The 24,293-nt window shown below is 33.7% G+C and overlaps 1 protein-coding gene and 1 long non-coding RNA gene across 3 annotated transcripts in view; both read right to left on the reverse strand.

Annotated features, from left to right (window-relative positions):
* Nucleotides 1-24,293, reverse strand: part of LOC123272952 (protein gustavus) — a 156,044-nt gene that overhangs the window by 110,965 nt on the left and 20,786 nt on the right. The window lies entirely within an intron of this gene.
* On the reverse strand, nt 782-11,436 carry LOC123272953. Its single transcript, XR_006511204.1, has 3 exons — nt 11,094-11,436; nt 8,191-8,198; nt 782-792 (listed from the first exon to the last, which is right to left on the reverse strand). It is a non-coding gene; the product is annotated as an uncharacterized LOC123272953 (long non-coding RNA).

Genomic DNA, 24,293 nt, shown 5'->3' on the forward strand with positions numbered 1-24,293 from the left:
ATATAAAAAATTTGTATATTAAAATGTCATGCGAGGTAATTTTTTGTAAATTAAGGACTACACAGAAAGAAAAATTTCTTGACTGGAGAACAAAATTCTTGGCTCAAGAAAATACAGTATCGAGATATTCGCGTATAAAGTAACACAGAAAGTAAAATTTCTTGACTAGAAAACGAAATTTTTGGCTCAAGAAAATTTTCGGGTGCCTGAAGGAAGACCCGAGTTGTGTTGGCTGAAGTAAAAATTTTTCTTGAAATTCGATTCTTGGTGAAAGTAATTTTTTTTCTTAATTCAAATCATAATTACTTGATACAATAAATTTTTATATTTGATCAAGATTTTTAGATACTTTAGGAAAATAGCGCCACCTACTTCGGCTGAGAAAAGAATTTTCTCACCTTGATTTCTCACCATTTTATATTATTTTAGCGTGCAATTATACATGTTGAATGAAAAAAAATGATTCAATATTATTTGATCTTCCCATTAAACATGTTATTCAATAAAAATATTAATGAAAATTTACTTTTATCTTTATATTTAATTTTTTGGAGCAAGAGAGAAATTTTCTCAAGACAAGAAAATTAACTTCTATCAAGAACTAAATTTTTTGGAGCAAGAGGCTGAATTTTCTCAAAACAAGAAGATTTTCTTGACTTAAATAAATTTTCTTGGATCAAGATACGTATTTCTTAAAGTAAGAGAATTAATTTTGTTAGAATAAGTGAAATTTCTTGTGTCGAAAAAAAATTTTTTTTCGCTCAAGAAAATAATTAGGAAGAAAAATATTTTCTTACCTTTTTTTCGGTGTGCGTTTTTATATTGTAAAATTTTAAGGTATTTATAAATTTATTTTTTAGATATTTGTTCTCAGGTTTTGATTTTACATGAAAATTGTTAATTATTTATTTGTTTGTAAACACATAGGTGCCTGATGATGTCAGAATAAAACTGACGAAACATCGTATGTTAAAATAAAAGAAATAAAAAACATACCATCATTTTGGTCTGCAAAATCCTGCTTTAAATTAATTATAAAAAAATTCAAATTAATAAAAAATGAAATTGTTCTATTGATTTCATAATTTTTGTTAAATTAGGCGTTTAAAGAAAAAAAAGTCTCTTCATTTATTAGTAAAGATAGATATGAAAGGTATGGATAAATTTCATCTTGGAAGCAGATGATAATAACAATAATAATCTGGAGTAATTAAAATCGAATTGCTTTAGTAATATTTGCTCTCCGTCCTGACGAAACTCCATCAGTTAAAGTATATTTAAAAAAGCAGACAGGTGTTTGTCGATGGATTCCGAGATGAGGAAACGGAGCAGCGAATAGTGAAGCTGAAGCTGAAGACCGAGCTGTCGACAGAAAACAGAAGACCGAGTAATTTAGCGAAAGAAACGAGGGAGCGTTACCGTTCCGTACGTGCCGTCCTCGTTATTCTCGGCGTAAAAATAGCAAAAATAAAGGACTCGGAGATAAAGCGGAAAAAGAACTATCGCAATACAAAGAAAGAATGAGCGACAGAAATAGAAGACTTTCCACCAGCAGACAGCAGTCTAGTGTCGTATGTCGTGTGTCGTGTCTTTAGATACAACAAAGACTCTAGCTGGGTGACTGATGGGAGCTGGTTTCCTGATGCTAAAGCTGGGTGATCACCCAGCGATGTGATCACCCAGCGTCAAAGGAGGCACTCGCTACTACCTTATACCTTCTGCGATTCCAGAAGCGGCAGATCGCAAACGAGAACGAGAACGCGAACGAGACGGCATCACCATTCCTCAATAGATACTGCTTTAAATCTCGAGTTTCCTGCTCCACAATTATGCTCCAGGTATCTACCAGATATAGTTTCTCAGACGCTTCTCGTTCTGTAAGCTATACTGCTGCTTCTGGTTCTTATTCGTACATACCAAAGTTTCCTCATATCTCTCGTGTATGTGTATCACGAATGCAATCATGGAGTACTATTGCTTCTATTGCCTTCATAGAACTCCGAAGGCAAAACGAGAATCGCTTACACGAATTCTCTTCTACACTCTACTTCAGTATTCGCTCAGATAAAATAAAATAAAATATTTTATTATATTTATCAGGTAAGATAATATTGGTAATATTTTTCAGCTTCTGATTTTTAAGAGAATGTTGGTTGGGCGCCAAACTATGAAATTTAATTTTATTACAGCTGTTGATTTTCGCTAAAATAAACTTTACCAACGTCAAAGGAATAAATTCACTAGTCACTATTTCACTAGTCAAGGTTATCTGCCTCAGTTGATGTTTATTCAAATTTACTGTTTTCACAGAATTACTCGACTAGTTGATTTTATTATGCGACATTTATGTTCCTGTTAAAATTACATCAACGGTTTAGTTAACAGTTACCATTAGACGAGTGTAATTAAACGCCTGTTAATATTTTAGATTTTTAATAAGGTAATTTTACACCTCGAATTAAAGTTAAATTATCTCGCTTTACTAAAATCAAATTTCGTTGGAAAACATCAAAGGATGCAAATTAGTTTAGACTGCTCAAAAGAGTTATTTTTGATAATTGCTTTTGCAGTTGATGAAATAATTATAATTTCAAAGTTTTAATAGTGGGCGATTCCGCGGGAGACGATCTTTGACATAAATTTTTAAATCACAGTGTTTGTTACTTTTTTTTATACCAATTTTTTTCAATTTGAGGAGGGTAAGAGCATTTGTGTTGCACGAACGTCGAAGTCTAATTTGAAAAGCAAATTAGTTTTGATAACTGCTACTAAAAAAAAAACGTAGAAAAGTTGCAAAAAAAGTTACGCAAAAGTTACGCGTTTCTGATGTTTACAGCGATTCTGAAGATGAACCTTAAGTCTGATAAATCGCCGACTATTCCAAACAAATAATTTATTTTAGTTACATAGGAAAGTGCTAATTAGTGATACAGCATCTATGATCTCATATCTTTAATTTAAAGTTACATGGAAATTTTTATATTCACTACAGTGAGACGTGTTGCACCCGCAATAGTTTTACGTCGCACCCGTGACTGGATAAAAAGTGAATAATTTATAATATTTATTTCTTTTAATAATTTTATTTAAATTAATAATTAGTTTGTTTTGTATTCTTTTAAAGAATGTAAAAATGATTTAATAAATATTCCATAATTAACAGACTTTTTTCATTCTAGCTTCATGACCTTTAATGGTGGGCCGATTTCGTTGCACCCGCGATAGCACTTTGAACCTCTCCTGTGTCTATTTAGACATTTTATTAAATGTTTTTTATATTAATTTTTGTAAAACAGATTACAATGTAATCCTGCGACCAGTCATTTCTTCAAAAAGATCTTTAAATAAAATAAAAAGATATTTGATCTTTGAAGAATTAAAAAAAGTTTTTTTTTTTTTTTTTTTTTTTTTTTTTTTTATAGTGGCTCACTTTTTTGACTGCTTTGATACAAGTTATTTCTGACATGTACAGGGAGGATGTGACAGTTTTGATAAGATCACAATTAAAATTTCAGTACAATGAATAATAGAACCTCTTGAACATTTAAAATAACTTCTTAAATATTTATTAAACTCTCAATGAATCATAATTTAAAAAAATGAAAAAAATCAATTTAAAATTTCTAACGGGATTTTCTGTCAGAATTCTCAACCTCTACTCAATCGTCCTCGAAGATCAAAGCGTAGATCACAAAAGTGAGCGGAATCGACTGCATCTAAAGCATTTAAAAAATATCTCGTTAACAGCAAACCTGACAAACTAACCTTAATAGTTCCGAATGATTGGATTGGATCTGAACAATGGAAGTAAAAGTTTCCTGACAATTGTTAGCCTCGATATGAGCATGTGATTTAAGTGGAGACGGAGACACAAGACGTCCTTGGCGAAGAGACGAGGTATTGTTCGAAAACAGATGTGACATTGCACTTTGCTCGTTGGCATCGCGATTAAGAGACAGCAAGTGTTGTAGGATGTTGGAAGGAGGCGTGAGGTTATAACAACGAATAAGACGGAGACGATCCGTTGCACGGAGACATGTGCGGAGATTGGATGTTGAGGTATGTTTAATACCAGTCCCACATATGCTTACATGCTTCTACCTTCAGCATGCCTCTAAATCATATTTCTTGGTGCTATAGACTACCACCTTATAGATGTCGTGTGCAGAAGACGATTAACATATCTCGGAGCGAGTAAATCGTGACATTCCAGCTCGAATTTGTCCTCGTACTATTTTATCCGAGGAATTGGAATACTCGATATTGGATGTTTTATGGATACCGAGCATATCGCGGGATTCATTATCCTTATCCCGAATCCATTCTAACATCTAAACCTGCTGAAAGTTCATTGCCCTAATCCGAGGGATAGGGGATCTTGTGCAGTGTTCGTCTGCGTTCTTCTGTATCTACCCTTATTACGTCTCTCTCCTTCCAGTGTGACGACCAGAAATGAGAATGGGGATGGTAATGGTAATGACGTTTCGGCAAATGCAAGGCTTAGACGAATTTTGATGACGCTGGTTCAGAAGCCCCATATGGCTGAACCTCTCCCAACTATGACGTGGCGACCCTTTCAACAGCGAGCCACTGGTCCCAAATTCGGCAACCCCTATGCCGGGAACTGGGATCTGGATCTAATTCATAAGCCCAGCATCTAGTTGGCAACTTCTTTTGTTAGGCACAGCGAGGGTTAAAGTGCAATAAACTCACCCAATCCTCCTGGCTTCGTTTTACAATTTTAGCTTGGGTTAGTGTAGTCTGTAGGGCAGTTTTAATTTGGTAATCCTGCTCCACGACAGCATCAGCTTATTGATTTTCTCTAAAACATTAACGGCAACACTTGTTCCTTTGGAGAGTTGAATAAAATAGAAGCAACATCAGGATCAGTTGACAATTAAAGCGCTCAGAGATTTGTGGTCGGATTCGATGTTGCTCATCAGGAATTAAACTTGTCACCAACTTTCCGACATTTTTAGATTTCGAAAATCCAATTACGTGGCTCTATGTTTGATATCTATAATGTGAGAATTAACAGCGTGTTGGGGAATAGTTTGAGTTAGAAGGTCTTTGTAAGGATATGAGTAATTGTAATCGCCCATGGCGTGGAAGTTTTTCTGTTGGATGGATAAAAGAATTATAAATGTTGTTAGTTGAATTCGTTTGGTAGCCTCGAACCTCAATAAACACCTGTAATGCAATTAATGGTTCGCGCAAGAAGGAATTCTGAAAATCAATTTATCGGAAATGTCATACTTTTAACTTTGCTTCCCTCGTTGGCACTAAAACCAACAGCTTCTTTTGATCGAATCAGTTTATGTTTGGCAATAAAACTCACACAAAACATAGAGAGAACATACCCGTAGAGACTACATTGCTTCTGGGGTATATAGCAAAGTAACTTGGAGTTAGAATTGGGGGAAAGTTATTCTTCAAACTGCTACGTGGCACTCGATTTCGGACAGCAGAAATGACGAAAGTTGCGTAAGTAATTAACGAATGTAAGTTTTTGAAGAAGAGTGATGAGTCCGAAAAAGTACTGAAAGTTTTAGCGACTGAGAAGCAAACAGAAGGTAAAAATAAAGCGTACAGAAGTTAAATATTTGTGTAACCTGTTTGGCAAATTACCGGGTTGTTAGCCTGCGAGAGTATACCGGGACTGTTTTATTAATTAATTAACCCGTATCAAGGAGAATGAGCCAACAGTTGAATCACTGGTTTGTCAATACTCTCAGCAACGAGCAACCAGCAACTAGCGACTCGCAGAGCTGTTGAGCGACGAAATCCAGGGTCTCCAACACTAATTTACTCAAGTGCCTCCAGAAGTGTACATTACCAATTCGCACAGACATTAAACCTATTTCGAATTCCGTTCTAAGTGACATGACACCTTCTCACGGGGAATTCTGCAGGTAACTCGCTCTGCAATCACCGATCCTCGCATTGACATCATGACCTCTTTTGATCCCCGAAACAAAGCTGATGTGAAGGATTCAGTGCATGGATAATAATGCAAGATGTCTAGTGAAATGAACTAACCGGTTCGACCGGTTTCGATTTGGTTTCTGCAACTCGGTAGGGTTGAAGGGTTGAAGGATGATGCAGCCATGGGAAACGCGGTTAACTGACTCTTCCGGTGGTGCCATAAAGCTGGTTACCTAAAGAGACACCCGAGTCCCCGGAGCCCTGCTAGATAACGATTCTTACTAGAAAACGTTTTGTGTCCGCAATGAGAACTTTTAACCGTTCAACTTCTTCGCTGCTCGCCTTTTATTCCTCTTTTTTCATCACCAACAGTTGTGCCCGAGTATATAAAAGTCCCACGAACGCTTTTTTACACTCCCTGAAGGATAAGATATATAAAACTACGGATTTATCGTTTTCTGTACGTTTGGGAAATCGAATTTATTATAATTTATATCAAGCTCAAAGTTATTTTACTCACTTTTCTTGAATTACGAGATTTAATATTCATCATGGATCTTGCTCCGGTCAATTCTAAATTTAAATGTCAATTTAAAATTTATGGTTAACTTGAAGTCATCAGAAGGAAATTGAAGAGGCATATTTTATGAACAAATACCTTGATTATTTTTCAAAAATCAGGAAAATTCATCGATGCGCTTAGAAGAAACATTGGTCAATCATTTTTGAGTATCACAATTTTTAGTTTCTTCCACAAGAAAAATTATAATTAATCATTTTATGTCTTATTGATATCGATGATTAACTTGAAGCCATCGAAATGAAATTGAAAAGATATATTTTATGAACAAATATCTTGATCATTTTTCAAAATCAGCCAAATTCATCGAAACGCTTAGAAGAAACAAATGGTCAATCATTTTTGAGTATCACAATTTTTAGTTTCTTCCACAAGAAACATTATAATTAATGGTTTTGTGTTATTGATATCAATGATTAACTTGAAGCTATCGAAATGAAATTGAACAGATATATTTTATAGACAATTATCTTGATCATTTTTCAAAATCAGCGAAATTCATCGATGCGCTTAGAAGGAATAAATGGTTAATCATTTTCCATAAAAAAACATTCTTATTCGTCATGTTATGTTTTTTTAACCTTGTAATCTAAAAAAAGTTCCTAGAATGTAGCCCTTTTCTCCAATTATAAACTATTTAAGCCCGTAAATCCCGTTCATCCAAGCACAAACCATCACCAATAACCGAACAAGAGAAGTAATTAAAGGAAGGAGAAATGTTGAGCGTATAATCAAGGATTTGTTGATCAAGAAACACAAGTTATAAGACAAAGCAGTAAACAATAGTGCAGAGGAGGTAATTTGAAGGTATATCTTGTCAATGAAAGAGAAAGGATAAAGGGCAAAGGGTTCGCAGTGAATTAGCCGTGAGCCAGACCCAAAACCAAGGAATGGGGAAAAGGGTTCCCTTCTCAAAGAGTCGAACACGTTAAAGGACAGTTTGACCAGTGTAACGAACGAAAGGGTAGTTCGCGGTGGACACTGAAGGTATTGCTTATTGTGTGCCCTCTGACAAAGGACTCTTGAGCTCAGTCCAAAGCAAACTTACCAATGAGACTTGACCCGGGTTAAAACTTTACAGCTGGTGTTTCTCCTTCTGTCCCTGCGCCCCCTCCTTTCCTTACCCAAGGGCGTCGCGAGTGAGCAGACGATTAAATACGATTAGTTCAATTAAATATTGTTTCCAAGAGTTAAATATTAAATAACATTAACATTAATTCTGTCCCAAGTGTTTTGGACTCCGAACTTTTGATTAAAATCCGACCTAGAAGGGAAAATGGCTAACACGTAAGACCAGACTTTTGTGCACTGTGTGTGTATTTGAATTTATATCTGTGTTTCTGGAGCGAATTTTCCGCAGCTAAGTGTCTTGGATATTCATAAAGTTAAGAGGAAAATCCTGAGATATAGTTTCACACCGCTACTAAATTTTAATGCTTCGTAGTCGAGTAGTCGGGGGATTAATTCCTGAGACTTTATGGGATACTTTGATGTCACTAAAGTCGACAAATAATCTTTATTAATTGCCAAAGCCTATGTATATCTTATATCTTGATTATTTATATTTACTTATATTAATTAACGTTATTAATGGGCTGCTGATTAGTTGCGCCCGAGGATTATTGCCTTCGGTCTCTAGTCTTTGATTCCGGTATCAGTTAAAAAACTTTTATTTAACTCACTACTTTTAAAACTTATATTTCTTTGCAATTAAGTTTGTTCTGACATTTTATAAACTTTTTTTCATTTAAATATTTAGTTTTTCCGAGTTTCATTCGGGTTCGCTAATTTACTCATTAAATTAAAAGGCTCCTTTCGATTATTTGAACAATTAATAGTAGAAATTTTTTTTTTTAATTTAAAATTTGTTTAATAAATCAGTACCTTGACATCTGATAAAAAAATCAACAGTAAAAAATAAGAGTTAAAAAGCGTAAAAAAATAAAATTTAAGTGGAGAATTAAAAGTATATTAAATAATGATGTATGGTTGTCAATAATGAATAATGAGTCAATTGGCGATTAATGAGTGATATAACACCTAATAAAAAACGTAATTGTACCCGACCTTGTCTGCAGAGCCAATCACGGTTACGAAAGTATGCAAGTACATAATGTGACGTTTTTTTTACAATTTACAATAAAATTATTTAATAATATTTTTAAATTTAATTGACTTTGGAAAGCCAGATCCTATTACACGGGTATTATTTATTGTAAGAGACAATTATCTGTCTCTATTTGCTTGCTTAAATTATTTTTTGTTACATCACTGAGCTAGAAGTGATGCTTGTCGGTAGAATATGGTTATTTTGTACAGTATGCTAGTGATTGATAGAAAAACCTTGTGAAAGTTACATCACCAAGGCTACTGTCATTTTTATCTTATATTTATTAGACATATATGTATTTTTTTTTTATATATCAGGAATCACGCTCGATAGAACGACATTCAATATTTTTTTATAAAAATATTTTTTGTACTTTAAGGGGGGAAAGTCCATGTAAAATTTTCAAAAAATCAATTTTTTTTTTCGATAATCTAAAAATATAGTATGCTGAGCGTGTACTGACGAAAGGAAAAAATAAAATCTCGAATATTGACGAAGTTATAGCTAATATAATGAAGCGGGCTGGAATGCGTATTGTAGTGCGTATTATACACAGAAAAAAAGGTTCACTTGAGTCAAGAAAATATTTTTTTTTGCCCTCCGGGCGGAAAGTGGCAACTTTCGTCCCGCTGCGCTAAACTAAGTTGCCGCTTTCCGCCTTCGTCGGACAAAAAAATAGTATACACTCCTCGGGAAGTAAATAAGAAAGCCTCAGATCACATGTTTGTTGACCTCGGCTTCGCCTCGGCCAACAATTACATGTGATCTGAGACATTTCTTACTTTACTTCCCTAGGTGTGTAATATACTATTTTGCTCAATGGGTAGAAAGCGTCAACTTTCGGCCCGCTGCGCTAAACGAAAGTGCCGCTTCCTGCCTTCGTCGAGCAAAAAATAGTATACACTCCACGGGAAGTAAATAAGAAAGCCTCAGATCACATGTTTGTCAACCTCGGCTTCGCCTCGGCCGACAATTACATGTAATCTGAGACATTTCTTACTTTACTTCCCTAGGTGTGTAATATACTATTCTTCCTAATTATTTTCTTGAATGAAAAAAAATTTTTTTTTGACACAAGAAATTTCACTTATTCCAACAAAATTAATTCTCTTACTTTAAGAAATACATATCTTGATCCAACAAAATTTATTTGTTAAGAAAATCTTGGTGTTTTGAGAAAATTCAGCCTCTTGCTCTAAAAAATTTAGTTCTTGATAGAAGTAAATTTTCTTATCGTGAGAAAATTTTTTTCTTGGTCCAAAAAATTAAATATAAAGATAGAAGTAAATTTTCATTAATATTTTTATTGATTAACATGTCAAATGGGAAGATCAAATAATATTGAATCATTTTTTTTCAATCAATATGTATAATTGCACGCTAAAATATAATATCAAATGGGTATCAAATATTCAAGAGAAAAAATTTCTCAAGGTGAGAAAATTCTTTTCTCAGCTGAAGTAGGTGGTGCTGTTTCCCTAAAGTATCTACACGGAAAAAAGTAAACTGTAATATTCACTCAGACTTCGATTAATTTTTATAGTTTCAAACAGTTAAGTGGACATCGGGGTGGCAAAAATATAAATATTACAGAATTCAATGTAGAAAGTATAAAAGCCACAGTTTATAATTTAATATCCAAAATAAGTGATTAGTAGCTGTCACTATAATAAATAACGACTCTTTCATCTTAAAGAATTACAGTTTCAAACAGTAAAAATTGCCATTTCAATATTTAGTCCATATTATGAGAAGAAGGGGAACTCAGATGAAAGAGAAGGGGGTCTCACTCTGGGAGAATTTAACATTTGAAACAGTAAAAATTATACTTTTAAAATATACATTTTACCAGTCCAAGCAAGTCAATAATTACAGTTTGATTTTTAGCGTTGCGTTTAAAATTTACGATTTTACTTTGTAAATATTGACGTTGTTTGTATTAGAAATTTACTAAATTTATTTTATACTTTTTACATACCATAAGATCATTTTTTAGGTACAAAATGATAAATATCAAAGTCTGAATTCTTAATTATTATACTTTAACATTTTAGACATTTACATAGCGAATATTACTGTTTGAAATAGTATTTTCTTCCATGTAAAGAGTAAATTGTAACGTTTAAATGGTAAACATTATAAAGTGAATAGTAAAATCACGATTTTACTGTTTGAAATGGTAATTTTTAGCAGTTGATCATTACTTATTGTAAATCGACTGTTATTTATTACAGTTTACTTTTTTCCGTGTAAAAATCTTGATCAAATATAAAAATTTATTGTATTGAGTATTTATGATAATTTGAATTAAAAAAAAATGACCCACCAAGAATAGAATTTCAAGAAAAAATTTTTACTTCGGCCAATACAACTTTGGTTTTCCTTCAGGCACCCGAAAATTTTCTTGAGCCAAGAATTTTGTTCTCTAGTCAAGAAATTTTACTTTCTGTGTAAGTTTAAACGCGATTATCTAGATACAGTATTTTTAAAAACTGCTCGTGTTGTAACTCAAAAAGTTATTGATCGATTTGTTTGAAATTTGGTGAGGCCTTTCTCTATATTACTATCGGAAGGATAAACCTAAAATTTCAGATATTTTGCGTTGATAAATTACTTTTTTGAGGTCATAAATGTCAAAAAATAGCCCCAAATTCTGATTTTTCTTTCAAAGGATTATTTTATATTGAATTTTATACTTTTTTTTTTTAATTTTAAAGATTTATCCTTTCCGTTAATATGTTCTAAAAAGAAAACACTTTAGTTTTTTTGTTTCAAATCAATGGTTAATGAGCGATAAATAGAGCAGTTTGGGACCTCGCGTCGGAGGCAGAAGATAAAAAATTATCCTGAGACGTCAATTTGAAAGAAAAAAAAAAATTACTTTTGTATCCTAAAAAGGTTCAATAAAGTTGTGTGTTAAAGTTTAAAAATAATAAGATTATTTTATCACCTTTAAAAATATTTAAAAAAAATGACCGATTTTAATGCTCTTACATGGACCCCCCCCCCTTAAAATATTAAAGCAAAATAAAAATTTTCTTAGTTTAGTCATAGAATTTGAAGAAAAATTTGTTTGTAATAATTTATGAAGAAATTGCAATTAAAAACAATGGAAGTAATTGCAGGGTTATCTAATTTAGGTAAAAAAATATTTGAATGATGAAAAATTAACGGACGGGAAGAGAATGGAGTTTAATTTAGCATGCGCAAAGAAAATAAAATAAATATATGAGAATAAAAGTGAGATGCATAAATATGTATTTATATGTATTTGTATGTATGTATTTATGTATATGTATGTATAAATGCATTCTGATAAATTTGGAATAAACGAATGAGTTAACACGAGAATAATTCGAATGGGGCTACTCGGTACAAAATCAGAATCAGTGCAGAGGCAGCCTCGGTACTACTCGACTAGCACACAAAAAATACGCAGTGATATAATTGCGCCGGACATTTGTCTTTACGCATGGCCGATGACCAGCGGTACGTAGTTTTAAATATATGCAAGGTAAATAAATAAAATAAAAAAAGTAGATGGTATATATTAAATAAAGTGAAATAAAATAAAATAAAATGGGATGGAATAAAATAAATAGGATGAAATGAGGAAAGGAGGATAAATATGAAGCAAAAAGTACTTTAAACAGTGAGCATGGCGGACACCCAATGAAAAGCGTTTTATTCTCTATCCCGGGCAGCTCGGTGTTGTATTAATTCGCATGAGGAAACAATTATAATAGTCGGGAGTTGGGATTTTCATTTTTTCTCCGATTCACTGTTTGCACGATTTGTATTTTTGTTTTTAAGCTGTAATTCTTTATGTGCTTATTTGTTGTTTGCGATTTCGATTATTTTGTTTTACCCATCACTGTTGTGCTCAATCACTGGAGTAATTGTTTTGTTTATTTTTATTCAAGCGAATGTTTATGAAACAAATTATTAATTTGCCAAATCATATTAATTTTTTCTGTCTTTTATTTATAAATTTATTGTGAGTAAATATTCAGAAAATTAAGATAATAAATTTGATTCTAAATAAGTTTTCTTAGAAAATTATCCCTCTAAAATTCTGATTATTTCAGTGTATGGTCAATATTTGAGTGATTAAACAAGAAATTAGTGCATTTTTAGAGTTTATTTAATTAAAAACACAATTTTTTATGACATTAGTTCTAAAAAAAAATTTTTAAGGCCACTATTTTAATATTTTACCTCCTATGATCTCAATGATATTGATTTCATTTTAATAATTAAATGATTTAATAAAAAACTGATGAATCTTTAGGATAAATTGCATCAAGAATACAATTTTTTATGTTATTAGTTCTACAAAAAATTTTACAAAGCCAATATTTCAAGAATTTAGCTTTAATGATAATCTATAATTTCAATGAATTAGGTATAATTTTTAAATTTGAAAGATTTAATAAAAAATTAAAGCATTTTTGAGGTTTATTGCATCAAAAATATAATTTTCTATGACATTAGTTTAATAAAAAATTTTTTAGGGCAATTTTTATAAGATTGAAAGTTAAAAAATTTCAATGATCCCCCATAAAAAAAAAAAAAAAAAAAAAATATATGTCGAAATACATAAAAAATATATTTTAAACATATTAAAAATCTATAAAAAATATATAAATTATTATTATTATTAATATTTATTTATTTAATATAATATATAATATATAAAGTAGCATGCTAAACACTCAATCAATCACTCAAGCATCACCAAATAATATAACAATGAATGCATATTATGATCTATCCAATTCTAAAAAATATTGATAACAAGCCGTTCAAAACTCCTCAAGGAGGTACTTTGCAAAGTCATTTTCCTTACAATATTCTTCAATTTTTGAATACGCGTACTTTTTAGTGTTCTCTATACGAATAAATTTTTTTTAATAGTCCTTGTGGTGCTAATTTTTGAAATATTAGCAATTAAAAATCGTACATTTAACATGTATTCCCTATTCTGACCGTAGTTAGAGTGAACATTTTATGGAATAACAACCATACTTTTCTTAGGATTTTTTTGAAAAACTGAGAATATTTAATTGAAGTTATAACAAGTATTTTTTATCAAAAATAACACAAACAAACGGTATTCATTTTTTTATAAGAAATGTTTGAAGTTAGTGGCTTTCGATATTTTACGTGAGTGGAAGTAAGTGAGCGATAGTCTGTAAAGAGAGGCAGCACTAGTGCGTGAGAAAGAAACCGATAGCCCGAACCTATTGGTGTCTTTTTCTTGGGGCAATATCTCCTTAAAGATTGCTAACATCGTACAATCAGCTGGCAATTGATTCCAGATTTTAATCGAAGATATTAAAAATGATTTTTCATATTATGTATAGTAAATATATTTTTAATAACTAACTTTTGGCCGATTTTCATATATATTTTATATATTTCAAATATATTTTAGATACATTCAAAATACATTTTTTTTATATTTTTAGCTATGTATTTTAAGGAGGTCCTTTCGCCATCAATGTTAAATAAAAAATATTAGATTATGCATAAAATTAAGTTTTATCTAATAGTTAAAGTCCTTATTTATCTACTAGTGAAGTTTAATTTATTTTTCACTGTGGAAATTTTTGAAAAAAAAATTTCTAAAAATGTTAGTATTTTTTCCGAGTCTTACGAGAAAGTCAAACCTTAACAACTTTCTTGAATTATGGCATTAACCACCGATTAGATGGGGTAAAAAAAAACTCAAAATAAGGTTTTCGAAATATTTAGGTTTGATTTTTTGCCACAAAATATATAGACTGCCGTGGAATTTATGGAAAAATTAAAATTATAAAATCACAGAAAATTTTTGAGTAACCTACATTTAAATGGCGTCAGAACATTTGGCAACGTTGCGTAGCGCGCGAGCTTCAGACCATTCAATAAATTCAAACTAAACTTTAACGCACTTATGTTTTTCATTCATACTTATTAATTAATTTATTGTTAACAAATTTTCATATTTCATAATTGAAAAATAAAACAATAATTTAAAAATACTAGCATTCTTGCCATGGGACATTAGAATGTTATGGTTTTATGACTAAACATTTTTAATTAATTTATTTATTTACACTGACTGCAAAAACTTAAACATGGTTAAGGTTATATTGTGTAAATGAAAATGTAAACAAACGAAATATAGCGTTGCCAAATCACGGACAGGTTACTAATAGCTGATTTACAAGAGTCAAATTAATTTTTGTATTTAACTATTTTTTTTTAATTTTCAAAATTTCAACGATTAATGCCTCATACTATTTATTTTTTAATTTTAGGAATTTTTATGGGTTTTTTATTTTAATTTATCGAGTATTGACTACTACAGTTGTTGTGACTCAACTGGAGCGAAAGGACTTCCTTAAGATATATCTTGAATATATCTAAAATATATTTTTTATATATTTCGACATATATTTTTTTTTTCATGGAGGATTCTAGTCGAATTTCGTAATTCAACTGATTAAAAATGCCACAAGCCCAAAATTTCCGAAACGAACGTTCTAAGACCTATTGTATCATAATTAAAATCCAATTTCCAGGTTGTAGGTGTCTAAAAACCGTAACTGTACATCAAAACCCACGACTAGAGAGTAGTAAGCTACAAGCAAAGAGCGAAGGAGTTCGACGAACAGCTCTTAGCCAGCGGAGATCTCGGAATCGATCATACCTTGGAGATCAAGCTCAAGGCCACGGTTCAGACGATCAGAAACCGAGCACCCGACAATGAAAGGGAGATGTTGTATCGGGAATTCGTGAAAGGACTCACACATCCGTCTGCAATGTAAGTATAAAGTTTGCTTAGTTACATGTAGCCCATAGAATGTAGAATGTGGCCATGACTAACGAGAGGAATCGGTCGCACGAGAAACACGACCTGGTAAGTTTTAAAGGGTGGCTCTGTATATCTATATCTGTGTGTTTGAAAGAGAGCGGAGGTGAGACGGTCAGGAGAAAGAGGAGGTGAATAAAAGAGTGGTTGAGAAATATGAGTGGGTGTGAGAGGGAGTAGAAACGCTTTATGCATAATTCATAGTCCGCATCTTCCCCGTATTTTCGTGTTTAAATATTTGAATACTCTGTTGGCTGCAGCTCCAGCTCCAGCACCAGAACTGCTACTAAGAGGCCAGACTAGCGGAATATTCTTCAAGGTAGAGTTCCCCCTGGGCTGAGTTCGGGCCACTCACAGAACAAAACAGATAGAGCTCCCAAAAATTCTACCCACTATGGCTGAGGCTGAAAGATTTCTGGTTCCTGAAGTATCTCTCTTAGGTGAGTTTTTATTTTTTCTTATTCTGTTCTTCCAGCATTACTTGTGTTTTTAAGTGCAAGATGAAAGGTAAGATTCGAGGGAGGTTATTGCGAGGACCCAGTTTGCTTTAATTTTGAAGTTTTTTTCCGTCATAAGCGCGAGCATTGTCTTGCTCATCTCCGCTGGTTGCTGGCTTACTTATTTGAATCCTCTGTTAAATTGCGTCGTTATGAAAACCCACGAGAACTTGAATACCATCATCCAGACTCGACAGCGAGATGAGTCTGAGTGCTTCAGGGAATGCCTCTAGAAAGGGACGAATCTAAGTGACTCGTTTTAATTTACATTTATTTTAGATGGATATTAATACTGTGATTAAACTATTTTATATTTCATTGTCGTCATTTTCCGTTTAAATTTTAGATTTTATATTTGCAATATAAATTTTACTAACTAATTTTCACAATCTTCTAGCTTCATTGTTGATCCTTTGGATATTTAAACTAAATATTGAATTTTTTAATTTTGCTTACAAAATATTTAAAGTTTTTATTTAATTTTTATATTTAAGTAATTTTAAAAGAAATTGAATTGAAAAAAAAAATTTTTTTTATGACTTTAGATTTGTCAAAAATTTTTTAGGTTTAGATTTATTTAAAAGGTTTGAGTTGTAAAAAGTTAAAGCCTTAAGTGATTAAAAACTCGGTTTTAATTTTACCAGTTTAAATAATCAAGGATTAAGAAAAAAAGATCATCATGAAGGTGTCGGTTTAAAGAAAATAAGGCAAAGGGGTTGCAATGAAATTTTTTACTGAAGATCCCTCGCAGAGTGACAAAAAGCTCGACACAAAGTGACGGAATTTTTTGCCCGCTGACACACGGTCAGTTCTCGTGCGGATTGTGGCCTCGCGATAGAAAGCAAAAAATAAGTTGCGTTGAAAAAGCTCACGGAGATAATAAAAAAAAAAATAAATAAGTAAAAGTAAAGGGTTGAGGACAAAAGAGTCGCGGAATTTAGCGAGATAAGGGTAAGTGTGTGGAGTTTTTTGCATGGACATTTAGAAGAATTACTCGCCGCTGAAAATAAAACAGCTCGGAAAGAAGACAAGAGAAAATAAAAGAAAGAAACTCCCGTTTTGAATGACTCTGAATAAGTGAATGCTACTCGGTGAATAGCAAGTTTCAGTTAAACGAGCTTTCAACAAAAATACACTGAAAAACATTGTAATCATAATAACAATGACAATCCTTGGAATGAAAACATGCTGGTGAAAATAAAAGAAAGGGTATTAAATAAAACATTCTGCAAAGTGGTATCCGTGATTTTACAGAAATTATTTTATGATTATAATTATCAATTATCTGTTTTTTTTTTTTATTCTGAATTTGAATCTGAATAGTAAACAAAATTTCCTGACGGTATTGAAATGATGATTAGGATTAATGCTCATATGCGATAGAAAAGTGAACCAAAAAACAAAACGAGAGAACTCAATCGTCGAATTATATCCCGTAATTGTGTTGTAGAGTTGAGCAGAGATAGAGAATTACGGGATTTACACGCGGGCACGGTTGGCTGCTCACAATGAACGAAGTTCGATCGAAATACGCGATTTTTGCACGCGCAACACCCTTTTCGAGCTCCCAGTTTTCAAATCAATGAATGACTCGCTCCACATTTGATGCTTTTCACGAGCACGCCACTCCGCTTCCTCCTATTTACTCTTTTAAATTATTCACATACCGATAAATGGAATAGAACCCCTGGATTATTTTTGTAGTTCGATACATATTTTGGAAGCGTCATTTCCCCGACTCATGCCCGAGATCACCTAAATAATCACTCATGTTTAATGCATTGTTTGAGCGATGTGTGTGTGAATAACTCGGAAATTGTCACTGCGAACGTGCCCCGTTCATGCTTTCCTCCGGAACTTCGACGAAGTTTAAAGTGAGCTTTTTAAATTTTTCATGCTCTTTGCACTGTAGTTTCCAAGTTGGGGTGCAATAAATTCCGAATTCTATTTTAAAAGTGAAGTTTGCCGTGAAAAAATTCACTGATATGTTCCAGATGACTTCACCAGAAGTTAATCCAGCAAAACATACATATAATATACCTTATTACGAATGAATTCAATTGTAGAAACATAATTGCTGACTTCATATGTTCTTGACGTGGCATTATTTCTGCGCATAACTTCCAGTTGAACTTTCAGAAGTAAATAAAACCGTGGAAACAACAACAACATCCGGAGGAGAAACATCCTCAATGATTCTATCTTCTCCTTCACCACCAGAGCCATAGGAGCATCACCAACACTGCTAGATGTAGTATTATCAGCAGTGGTAGAAGTAGTAGTAGTAGTGTTTCTCGTTGATTGTTTGTAACAAGTTATTAAGCAAGTTTCGCGGTAATTTCACGAGACGGTACGAAGTGGTAGATTGTGGCCTGGCAAAGAGGAGACCCTTCCGAAGCTGCCGAGAAGATGTACAAGTTGCCAGCGGGCAGAGTTATACGGACAGTTCATAATGTCATTTGGCTCGTCGTTGAGCTCCTCCAGGAACTGAAACCTACGACACACACAACAGCCTGGAACTACCACAACTGCGTTTTCTCCGTCGAAGGAGCTTCTCATCAACCAGCCGGTTATCCTCCCAGCTATCCGCCTAAATAAATATCCAGCCCTCATTTATTCCCCGTGGACATCCCCGGCGACCCCAGGAGCTAGCAAATATTTCATCAGTCACCCCTGGCCTTGGTGAGCTTACGCTTCCACACCATCAACTAATACCACCAGCGCAGGGCAACGCCAGCCTTATCATCGCTGAGTACTCCGAGTAATCCTCATCTCATAACGTGAGTACTTTAGGATCAATGACAAGAGCTTTGCATCACTGGATCCTCTGCTTAACGACAGTTTATATCTGCCCGTTGTTTGACGATCAACTTTCCACGTTCAAGCTGGACCTGGATAACGACCTCTGGAAGCTCTACCAAGTTACGGAGCAACTTCTTATGCCTCTCAAGATAATTCATTAAATGTAACCTCACTAAAATTTCTGATATGACCTTAATCATTTTTGAACCATAGGTTTAAAGCAAAACATCAAATCATTGTCTGAAAAAATTTCCCAATGTATTATATCATAATTTTGCTGTGGCCTGGACGAAAATTTTTTCGCGTGACTCTCTTCTTAGTAACCTTAGTTACGTTAGGTTAGTGATCCTAACCCAGTACGTTGACTTGAGTCTGTATGTGAGTGTGTGAGCCAGTCACCAGAGGGACGAACCCAAGCCAACAACTGTCTCTCACAGCAGAGAGTGTCCCCAACATTCTATTCCTGCTCTGCTGTCTGGCTGTAGCTCCCTTGATCGTCCCCATTCGCCCCTCATGCCTCATGCCTCATGCCTCATGCCTCATGCCTCATACCTCATTGGGTAGTCCCCCCGAGCGGTATGAAGCAGCTCTCTGTGCTCACAGACTATAACCCAGTCTCTGGGTATATCTAGTGCTCTCAGTGTGATGGGTTCACCCTCACCCCCGCGAGGATCAATACCAACCGGTGGTTATCGTGCCGATACTCTGTGCATTCGTTCCTACCAAATCCAGAGGGGCATACTCTGTCCTCGTTTAGATCCCTGTCTCTTCTTCATGGATCCGAAATAACAATAATGCCTCTTGTTTCAATCCTACTTCCTACTGCCTCTGTTTCTGCTTGTGTTTCTGGTTCCCAGTCAGTCATCCAGCTCAGGCACATCAGCCCAGAAGCTTTTCAGCTCGCGGTGTATTATCCGCACCATACCACTGCCAGAATATGTTGCCAAAGGGTTTGTTGGTAACGAACCGGCGAAAAAGTTCCATCTACAAGTACAACCACCTATACATTCCCATCTCCAGTGGCAATTAGGAGAATACATACGTAGATCTCGCTAGCAACCACGGAGGTAAAAGGGCGAAAAGCCTTTTCTCTTCACGTCTCGTCGCTTCCTTTTAAACCGCGATAAATATTGTTTCGAGATAAATAAAAGGGGCTGAGAAAAATCCTTAGCAACTCTAGCTAGTATACGCTCGATACACACGTTTTACTTTTATTCATCCTTGATATTTTTAGCTGGGTTTTGCCGGCGGGTAAGGGTTGATGGTTGTTGGATGCGTGTCATATCGTTGATGGATTCAGCCCCCTATGTTTTCAAATATGTGATGAATAAGTCAGATGCCGGATCAATTGTGCCATGCTTTCATTTTCATTTTTACATTTTTTTTTTCAGCCCAGAGTATTTATTAATTAGTAAAAGTGCTCCAAGAGACAGAATACCGTGACACCTCCCCAACTCTCTCTCTCTCTTTTTTTTCCCTTACTGACATGTTGATATAACTTTTTCGACAGAATTATTTCCATACATTTTTATTATTTATTCCACCACACGGGTACGGTTTTATGTTTAGTAAGCTTCATTCTCGGTTACCCAGCTTAATATTTTATAAAATTTTTTAATTATTTAAATAGGTTACTCCGAATGAGCTCTAATTAATTTGTAAAACAACGCCCTCGGTGAACCTCTCCTACTATTAGTTTTTTCTTCAGCTCTCTGGTATACTCGTTATTATCTCTGTAATTAAAATATTGTTCTCAACTCTATAACATTCGTGCTGAAAGTTGACATTTAAACCAGCTACTGTAATAATTACCGATAGTTGGCTTTACACCACGACTATTATCCGCTAAAAAATTAGCAATTTCGATCGGTTGTGTAACTATAACTACACACACTTTTTGCACATACACACACACACACTCTTACAGACTTGGCGGTGCTGCTAGACGGTAGGTAGTAATTTATACCGTGTTTGAAGCACAGGAAAAGTGCTTATTCCATTTTGCCTCTCGTGATGGTGAATAATACCTCGTGATAAGTTTGTTGAAAAAAGAAGAATGAAGAGGAGAGTCGAGGGGGGAAAAATAAAGAAAGAAAGTGTAATACGAGTCAAGAGGGTATGCATCCTATTCTGGTGGTGGTACTGCAGTGAATAAAAAGAAAATGACTATCAATTTAGTCTTCCTATACCCGAGAAGAGTGGTGATATTATTTATTACCCGTTGTATTGCGTTACCTTATAATTTCACACAATTTATTATATTTTATAATATCATGAATTTATAAAACCTCGCTGGAAGATTTAATTCATTCAGTTACTGGTAGTTTGCTTCGTGACAAGATCTGACTAATGGTTCATGAGTAATGACTAATGAGTAATGGCTAATGGAAATAAAGGACATCCCGAATTGCGAATTTAAATGAAAAGAGAAGCTTCTTCTGATGGTTTAAATTGAAGAGAGTTAAGGATGAAAGATATTTCTCAATAAAGAAGAGAACTTGAAAAGGATCTACTAACGAGACCTATTCTCGATCACGTTCAGAAGTGGGTGCACTCGGGAACAGTGCCATCGGTCTTCTGTTGGTACTTTAGCTCTTAGTTGAACTGCTGCTGCTGCTGCTGCTGCTGCTACTGCTAGAACTGGTAGCTGGTGTGCTGCTGGTGGATGATGCTGGCTCAAGTATAAGTACTTTCCAGCTGGTACGCGTCAAACTTTACGAATCGATATCATACAACGGGTTGAGATAAGAGCCACGGAAGCAGGAAAACTCGAATCGAATGTGTGGAAAGGGTCGAAAGAAACGATACGGTGCCAGTCCCGGTTAAGAAATAGAACGAATTTAAAAGCGAAAAAAGAGGAAATAAGGGGAGTTTTGGATTTCTTCTCGTGCTACTTCACTGGCAGTACTTCTTTAGCCAATTGCTTTAATCATTTTCTAAGTTTTTCTTTCTGAATTCGAACTGTATTGTTTAGGGTATTTTCTGTTTGTGAGATTTTTATGTTTAAGTTTATTTCGACGAGAATTCAAGAGTGTTTATTGAATTCCATGAGGAGAATGTTTATTATTTTGGGTCGAAATTTTAATTAATATGCTTTCTTGATTATTTTTGAACATTTTAATTTATTTGACTTTTTTTAGAATAATTATTTGAACCTTAGTTTGGTCAAAACGTCACTTTTTGATTCTATTGCATTGATAGATAGCAATGATTTGATTTTTTCTTGATAACTTTTGGACAAGATCATTGATTTTTGGACTTTTTTAGAGTAATTACTATTCTCCGAACAAAAAGAATCATTATTTATGAAAATTTGAACCTTAATTTGGTCAAAACATCATTTTTTAATTCTATTACGTTGATAAATAGTAATGATTTGATGTTTTCTCGATGACTTTTGAACAAAATCATTAATTTTGAGTTCCATTAGAACAATGATCATTGTTTGAATGAAAATGTATGATTTTGAACCTCAATGTAGTGTAAATTACACTTTTTGATTCAATTAGAGCTTAAAATTGAAAATAATTTGAAGTTTTTTTCTTTTAATTCGGGTCAAAATTTGAATAATAATAAAAATAAAATAACAATGTAAAGTAACCTTAGCGAAAATTAGGTTTTGGAAGCTACCCAGCGGCTAGTTCGTTGACTGGTGCGGTGAAAGCAGCTGGTGGGTTACCAGTAGACACTGGTACTTGCACAATACGTGTAAGAGGTGTATCTATGATGAAAACAATATGAAGTGAGGGAGCTTTTGGAGTATGTTAGTGAGGAGGAACGGCGGTTCAGAGACTCATCCACCAGATCCAAAAGCATAAGCTTGATTTTCCGGGTCGTTACTGACGGGCGTGGGTCTTTGTGCAGAAACACGGCTTCTTCGAGCACTACACTTGATGCAGAATATATATGACGCAACACGGCAAGGGCGTCAACCCTCGGGCCAGAGGTGTGACTATGGACTACCACTCACTCATGCATTTTTTTCTAGCCCCCTAGGTAATTTACCCTTTTTTTATTTTTTTCTCTAGCTCCCAGAAGTTGTTTTATTTTTTACACACGCCGCATTTGTACGGCACAAGAAAACCGTGTTCATGCGTTACTCATTTTTTTTTTTTTTTTTTTTTTTTTTTTTATAACGGAACACCCTCCAGGCACTTTGCTATTAATTATTTTTTGGCTAAACATAAAAAAGTTTAATTGTATTTTTTTTGTGGTTAATAATTCATTTATTTACAAAATATAATTGTAATTATAATTAGGGGAAAATTTTTTATTCTATGCAAAAAATCGTATATCACGATAATAATTCACTCGAATCCAATTTTCGGGCAATAAATAACGACGATAAAAATATAAAAGTTATTTATTAGATGCAAATACACAGAAAACAATAGAACAGTATAGAATGTTTGTCGGTTTTTTATTAGCGTCATCGAGGAGGTCTGTCAGGCAATAGCAATAGGCAATAAACGCAATAGTACTCACCAGTGGACCGAGATACGTATGGCTGTAATACGTATTATATCGTCTGGGTCTGAGTGTGAGAGCTGAGGGCATATCGCACATTACAGCTCACAGCCGTGCTGGATTGCCGTAGATTGTATCGCCCAGCAAGGGTCTTGTCTCGGTGATGGTACGGGTCTCGTTTATGCGATCGCCTCACGACGTTATAACACGTCATACAATCCACGGTGACACAATGCCGTTATACGAGCTATTGAAAACGTTTTATTGACAATTTTATTATTCGCCAGCAGCTAGCACCACCGTTAATGTTTTTACTACCCGCTAGAAGAGTAAATAATAAATGTTTGGTTGATGGGTAATTAAACTTCTTTTACTCTCAAATTCGATTTTATTTTACAAATCAAGTCCCGGACGATTTGTTCAAGTTCGAAAAATTGGTTGAGTCAACGTTTACTTGAGTCTTGTTCAACAAGTTCAGTGATTTTGAGATTTTTTAAACATTTATTTTTGTCCAAACAATAATAATTTTCATTTATACGGCTTTGAACCTAAAATTAGTTCAGATAATAATTTTGGATCGATTATGCCTTAATGAGTGGCAATAATTGGATGTTATCTTGAAATGTATGAACAAGTTTATTAATTTTGAATTTTTTTAAAATAATTAGAGTTTTTTGAATGAGAAAATTTATAATTTATTCGAAATTTGAACCTTAATTTTATCAAAATTACATTTTTCGATTCAATTAGATTCAATAAGTAGCAATGATTTGATGTTTTCTTGAAGTTTTGAAAACAAGTTTATTAATTTTGCATTTTCTCGGAACACGGAAAAAAGAAAACTCGAAAAATTACATTATAAATACACTGATAAAAAAAACTAACTTGACTAAAGAGCCAAAATCTTGAACCAAGAACATAAGGACATGTTTATACAATCTCACTTGTATTTCTACCACTTGGTTTTGGTTTAGTGAAGCAACTAGCCTCTGGGTAGATCCCAAAATCCAATTTCGTTTCTGTTTCAGTCAGAAATTCTTTATTAATCCGTTT

This window comes from Cotesia glomerata, linkage group LG10, assembly GCF_020080835.1.
Source record: "Cotesia glomerata isolate CgM1 linkage group LG10, MPM_Cglom_v2.3, whole genome shotgun sequence".
Classification (NCBI taxonomy): domain Eukaryota; kingdom Metazoa; phylum Arthropoda; class Insecta; order Hymenoptera; family Braconidae; genus Cotesia; species Cotesia glomerata.